The sequence below is a fragment of the Delphinus delphis genome, chromosome 19, assembly GCF_949987515.2.
Source record: "Delphinus delphis chromosome 19, mDelDel1.2, whole genome shotgun sequence".
NCBI lineage: Eukaryota > Metazoa > Chordata > Mammalia > Artiodactyla > Delphinidae > Delphinus > Delphinus delphis.
This window is the reverse complement of record NC_082701.1, coordinates 38,440,686-38,447,065: the sequence shown is the minus strand read 5'-3', so window position 1 is coordinate 38,447,065 and position 6,380 is coordinate 38,440,686.

Here is a 6,380-nt window from a genome sequence, read left to right as displayed (position 1 = left end):
TACGCTCGGCATGCACAGAGGGGCTCTAAAGGGCTACGGGACTGGATGTTGCTTAGCAGACCCAGGTGCGCCTGGGGCTACTCAGTGTTCCTGCCGGCAACAGGGTGCCCACGCTAGCTTCCTAGGTGTCCACGTTAAAGGTACGCAGAGCACAGGCCACCGGCTCATGGAAACTGCTGCACGCCTCCGCTTCTGCACGGCAAATCAGGGCCTCACTTCCAGGCGTGTGTTTCTGCTGGGTGTGCCGTCAGCGACACCGCATGGCAAGATGCTGACTTTCTCCTCGAGCAGAGTGACTGCAGGTACGAGGGCCTCGAAACAGTCAAAGCAGAGTATTATCACAGGGCAGCTCACACAAGTGCCATGACAAAGTTTTCCTGGGCACTTCGGACTCACCAGCAATGTTGTCCTGAGGCCGGTCGAGGTCTCTGGAAATGTAGCTCTCCTCAAGGAACGTACAGTGTGTTGCCCGTCTCTAGGCACGCACAGACGGCCTCCGAGGGATCAACAAATGGGACTGGAAGATTCGCAGCCGGCCCACAGGGCTCTGGAGGTACTCAGTGAACTTGGAGGGGAAATGATGCATACACGAGAGGCCTAGGAGTCCTCAGAAGTTTTCTTCCTTTATAATAAAGCATATAAGCGACTAAGAACTCATGGAAAGAGCTGCATGCCTCCGTATCTACATGGGTACTAAGGGCCTAAACTGGAGGCAAGTTCACACGTTGAGTTTCCTTTTAGCGCTAGAGCTTGTCAGGGTGACCACACCGCAGGCGCAGAAGCACCTGGTTTAGATAGCAAATTCATTTTCTCCCCAGAAACATTCTTACAGGGTTTACAGGCCTGTCAAGAGCAGGGGATGTCAGGCAGCTTCAAGGCAGCATGAATGCAGCCTTCAAAATGGGAAAGCAAGGCTAGTTCCAGCAGGCCCCCGTTTCCATGGGCACACTCAGCATACCCCACTGTGGTTTCTAACAAGTCCAAAGAGACACAGGTTACCCTGTGTGTCTTTCCCTGAATCAGCTTCTCGAAGTAGAGTGTTCTGCATCAAGCGAACTGCCTCAACCAAGGAACGCCGTAGCTGCTCCTCTGGGCCTGTGGCTATTCAAAAGCCTGCAGGGCCGCAGGAAGAAAAGGACTTAAACTGCAGTCAGAACGCAAGCCGACTTCCTCTAGGAGGCACGGTGATTTCAAGCAGGAGGTCCTGGATGGAATGCGAAGACGAGGGTTACTCTGAGTGCTGCTCAGACTAAGGCAATGCCTAAGACTTCTACGCCATGTGGGACGTGCCAGAACGGAGTTCGTAAACGTGCGCGAGTGCTGAGGAAATTAAGACGCCTCAAAAGAGGGTGCAGTGCGTTTCCCTACGCTCGGCAAGCACAGAGGGGCTGTACAGGGCTACGGTACTGGATGTTGCTTAGCAGACCCAGGTGCGCCTGGGGGTACTCAGTGTTCCTGCCGGCAACTGGGTGCCCACGCTAGCCTCCTAGGTGTCCAGAAAACTGTGCTGCCGTTAAAGGTACGCAGAGCACAGGCCACCGGCTCATGGAAACTGCTGCACGCCTCCGCTTCTGCACGGCAAATCAGGGCCTTACTTCCAGGCATGTGTTTCTGCTGGGTGTGGCGTCAGCGACACCGCATGGCAAGATGCTGACTTTCTCCTCGAGCAGAGTGACTCCAGGTACGAGGGCCTCGAAGCATTCAAAACAGCCTCGAAGCATTCAAAACAGAGTGTTATCACATGGCAGCTCACACCAGGGCCATGACAAAGTCTTCCTGGGCACTTCGGACTCAGCAGCAATGTTGTCCTGAGGCCGGTCGAGGTCTCTGGAAACGTAGCTCTCATCAAGGAACGTACGGTGTGTTGCCCGTCTCTAGGCACGCACAGACGACCTCCGAGGGATCAACAAATGGGACTGCAAGTTTCGCAGCAGGCCCACAGGGCTCTGGAGGTACTCAGTGAACTTGGAGGGGAAATGATGCATACCCGAGAGGATTAGGAGTCCTCAGAAGTGTACTTCCTTTAAAATAAAGCATATAAGCGACTAAGAACTCATGGAAAGAGCTGTAGGCCTCCGTATCTACATGGCTACTAAGGGCTTCAACTGGAGGCAAGTTCACACGTTGAGTTTCCTTTCAGTGCTAGAGCTTGTCAGGCTGACCACACCGCAGTCACGGAAGCACCTGGTTTAGACAGCAAATTCATTTTCTCCCCAGAAGCATTCTTACAGTGTTTACAGGACTATCAAGTGCAGGGAATATCAGGCAGCTTCAACGCAGCATGAATGCGGCCTTCAAAATGGGAAAGCAAGGCTAGTTCCAGCAGGCCCCCGTTTCCATGGGCACACTCAGCATACCCCACTGTGGTTTCTAACAAGTCCAAAGAGACACAGGTTACCCTGTGTTTCCTTCCCTGAATCAGCTTCTCGAAGTAGGGTGTTCTGCATCAAGCGAACTGCCTCAACCAAGGAACGCCGTAGCTGCTCCTCTGGGCCTAGGCTATTCGAAAGCCTGCAGTGCCACAGGAAGAACAGGACTTAAACTGCAGTCAGAACGCAAGCCGACTTCCTCTAGGAGGCATGGTGACTTCAGGCAGGAGGTCCTGGATGGAATGCGAAGCCGAGGGTTACTCTGAGTGCAGCTCAGACTAGGGCAACGCCTAAGACTTCTACGCCATGTGGGACGTGCCAGAACGGTGTTCGTGAACGTGCGCGAGTGCTGAGGAAATTAAGACGCTCCAAAAGTGAGTGCAGTGCGTTTCCCTACGCTCGGCATGCACAGAGGGGCTCTAAAGGGCTACGGGACTGGATGTTGCTTAGCAGACCCAGGTGCGCCTGGGGCTACTCAGTGTTCCTGCCGGCAACAGGGTGCCCACGCTAGCTTCCTAGGTGTCCACGTTAAAGGTACGCAGAGCACAGGCCACCGGCTCATGGAAACTGCTGCACGCCTCCGCTTCTGCACGGCAAATCAGGGCCTCACTTCCAGGCGTGTGTTTCTGCTGGGTGTGCCGTCAGCGACACCGCATGGCAAGATGCTGACTTTCTCCTCGAGCAGAGTGACTGCAGGTACGAGGGCCTCGAAACAGTCAAAGCAGAGTATTATCACAGGGCAGCTCACACAAGTGCCATGACAAAGTTTTCCTGGGCACTTCGGACTCACCAGCAATGTTGTCCTGAGGCCGGTCGAGGTCTCTGGAAATGTAGCTCTCCTCAAGGAACGTAGAGTGTGTTGCCCGTCTCTAGGCACGCACAGACGGCCTCCGAGGGATCAACAAATGGGACTGGAAGATTCGCAGCCGGCCCACAGGGCTCTGGAGGTACTCAGTGAACTTGGAGGGGAAATGATGCATACACGAGAGGCCTAGGAGTCCTCAGAAGTTTTCTTCCTTTATAATAAAGCATATAAGCGACTAAGAACTCATGGAAAGAGCTGCATGCCTCCGTATCTACATGGGTACTAAGGGCCTAAACTGGAGGCAAGTTCACACGTTGAGTTTCCTTTTAGCGCTAGAGCTTGTCAGGGTGACCACACCGCAGGCGCAGAAGCACCTGGTTTAGATAGCAAATTCATTTTCTCCCCAGAAACATTCTTACAGGGTTTACAGGCCTGTCAAGAGCAGGGGATGTCAGGCAGCTTCAAGGCAGCATGAATGCAGCCTTCAAAATGGGAAAGCAAGGCTAGTTCCAGCAGGCCCCCGTTTCCATGGGCACACTCAGCATACCCCACTGTGGTTTCTAACAAGTCCAAAGAGACACAGGTTACCCTGTGTGTCTTTCCCTGAATCAGCTTCTCGAAGTAGAGTGTTCTGCATCAAGCGAACTGCCTCAACCAAGGAACGCCGTAGCTGCTCCTCTGGGCCTGTGGCTATTCAAAAGCCTGCAGGGCCGCAGGAAGAAAAGGACTTAAACTGCAGTCAGAACGCAAGCCGACTTCCTCTAGGAGGCACGGTGATTTCAAGCAGGAGGTCCTGGATGGAATGCGAAGCCGAGGGTTACTCTGAGTGCTGCTCAGACTAAGGCAATGCCTAAGACTTCTACGCCATGTGGGACGTGCCAGAACGGAGTTCGTAAACGTGCGCGAGTGCTGAGGAAATTAAGACGCCTCAAAAGAGAGTGCAGTGCGTTGCCCTACGCTCGGCAAGCACAGAGGGGCTGTACAGGGCTACGGTACTGGATGTTGCTTAGCAGACCCAGGTGCGCCTGGGGGTACTCAGTGTTCCTGCCGGCAACTGGGTGCCCACGCTAGCCTCCTAGGTGTCCAGAAAACTGTGCTGCCGTTAAAGGTACGCAGAGCACAGGCCACCGGCTCATGGAAACTGCTGCACGCCTCCGCTTCTGCACGGCAAATCAGGGCCTTACTTCCAGGCATGTGTTTCTGCTGGGTGTGGCGTCAGCGACACCGCATGGCAAGATGCTGACTTTCTCCTCGAGCAGAGTGACTCCAGGTACGAGGGCCTCGAAGCATTCAAAACAGCCTCGAAGCATTCAAAACAGAGTGTTATCACATGGCAGCTCACACCAGGGCCATGACAAAGTCTTCCTGGGCACTTCGGACTCAGCAGCAATGTTGTCCTGAGGCCGGTCGAGGTCTCTGGAAACGTAGCTCTCATCAAGGAACGTACGGTGTGTTGCCCGTCTCTAGGCACGCACAGACGACCTCCGAGGGATCAACAAATGGGACTGGAAGTTTCGCAGCAGGCCCACAGGGCTCTGGAGGTACTCAGTGAACTTGGAGGGGAAATGATGCATATCCGAGAGGATTAGGAGTCCTCAGAAGTGTACTTCCTTTAAAATAAAGCATATAAGCGACTAAGAACTCATGGAAAGAGCTGTAGGCCTCCGTATCTACATGGCTACTAAGGGCTTCAACTGGAGGCAAGTTCACACGTTGAGTTTCCTTTCAGTGCTAGAGCTTGTCAGGCTGACCACACCGCAGTCACGGAAGCACCTGGTTTAGACAGCAAATTCATTTTCTCCCCAGAAGCATTCTTACAGTGTTTACAGGACTATCAAGTGCAGGGAATATCAGGCAGCTTCAACGCAGCATGAATGCGGCCTTCAAAATGGGAAAGCAAGGCTAGTTCCAGCAGGCCCCCGTTTCCATGGGCACACTCAGCATACCCCACTGTGGTTTCTAACAAGTCCAAAGAGACACAGGTTACCCTGTGTTTCCTTCCCTGAATCAGCTTCTCGAAGTAGGGTGTTCTGCATCAAGCGAACTGCCTCAACCAAGGAACGCCGTAGCTGCTCCTCTGGGCCTAGGCTATTCGAAAGCCTGCAGTGCCACAGGAAGAACAGGACTTAAACTGCAGTCAGAACGCAAGCCGACTTCCTCTAGGAGGCATGGTGACTTCAGGCAGGAGGTCCTGGATGGAATGCGAAGCCGAGGGTTACTCTGAGTGCAGCTCAGACTAGGGCAACGCCTAAGACTTGTACGCCATGTGGGACGTGCCAGAACGGTGTTCGTGAACGTGCGCGAGTGCTGAGGAAATTAAGACGCTCCAAAAGTGAGTGCAGTGCGTTTCCCTACGCTCGGCATGCACAGAGGGGCTCTAAAGGGCTACGGGACTGGATGTTGCTTAGCAGACCCAGGTGCGCCTGGGGCTACTCAGTGTTCCTGCCGGCAACAGGGTGCCCACGCTAGCTTCCTAGGTGTCCACGTTAAAGGTACGCAGAGCACAGGCCACCGGCTCATGGAAACTGCTGCACGCCTCCGCTTCTGCACGGCAAATCAGGGCCTTACTTCCAGACATGTGTTTCTGCTGGGTGTGCCGTCAGCGACACCGCATGGCAAGATGCTGACTTTCTCCTCGAGCAGAGTGACTGCAGGTACGAGGGCCTCGAAACAGTCAAAGCAGAGTATTATCACAGGGCAGCTCACACAAGTGCCATGACAAAGTTTTCCTGGGCACTTCGGACTCACCAGCAATGTTGTCCTGAGGCCGGTCGAGGTCTCTGGAAATGTAGCTCTCCTCAAGGAACGTACAGTGTGTTGCCCGTCTCTAGGCACGCACAGACGGCCTCCGAGGGATCAACAAATGGGACTGGAAGATTCGCAGCCGGCCCACAGGGCTCTGGAGGTACTCAGTGAACTTGGAGGGGAAATGATGCATACACGAGAGGCCTAGGAGTCCTCAGAAGTTTTCTTCCTTTATAATAAAGCATATAAGCGACTAAGAACTCATGGAAAGAGCTGCATGCCTCCGTATCTACATGGGTACTAAGGGCCTAAACTGGAGGCAAGTTCACACGTTGAGTTTCCTTTTAGCGCTAGAGCTTGTCAGGGTGACCACACCGCAGGCGCAGAAGCACCTGGTTTAGATAGCAAATTCATTTTCTCCCCAGAAACATTCTTACAGGGTTTACAGGCCTGTCAAGAGC